At 27.7% G+C, this 339-nt stretch overlaps 1 protein-coding gene across 1 annotated transcript in view; it reads left to right on the top strand.

Moving 5' to 3' along the window:
- The window catches only part of LOC107758097 (TBC1 domain family member 16-like), a 28,626-nt gene that overhangs the window by 6,971 nt on the left and 21,316 nt on the right, over positions 1–339 (top strand). The gene's annotated exons all lie outside the window — the stretch shown is intronic.

The raw sequence follows: 339 nt of genomic DNA, 5'->3' as shown, positions 1-339 counted from the left end.
CTTGCAGAAAAAGGCTTACCTAAACAAAGTGATTGGGTTAATCTTTTTCACGTTTCCTTGGTTGGTAGATGCACCAGGGACCTGATTATAGCACTTAAAACCTGGAAAAGTCAGATTTTCATGATATGTCACCTTTAAAATACATATTTTAGGTTAGTTTAGATTTTTTTACGTTTTTCATCATTTTGTCTTCACTGGTTCATATTAAATGTCCTGCGGTGTGACACATGGATTTATAAGCTACTTTTTATAGCTGTTCATTCTCAATTGACAGATTCATAATTATATTAATAATAATTATATATATATATATATATATATAATTTTTTTTTTTTTTAA

The sequence above is a fragment of the Sinocyclocheilus rhinocerous genome, unplaced genomic scaffold (assembly GCF_001515625.1).
Source record: "Sinocyclocheilus rhinocerous isolate Xijiao unplaced genomic scaffold, SAMN03320098_v1.1 scaffold234, whole genome shotgun sequence".
Taxonomy (NCBI): Eukaryota; Metazoa; Chordata; class Actinopteri; order Cypriniformes; family Cyprinidae; genus Sinocyclocheilus; species Sinocyclocheilus rhinocerous.
Note: the sequence above shows the minus strand (reverse complement) of the source record. Positions and strands in the feature narration are given on the sequence as shown.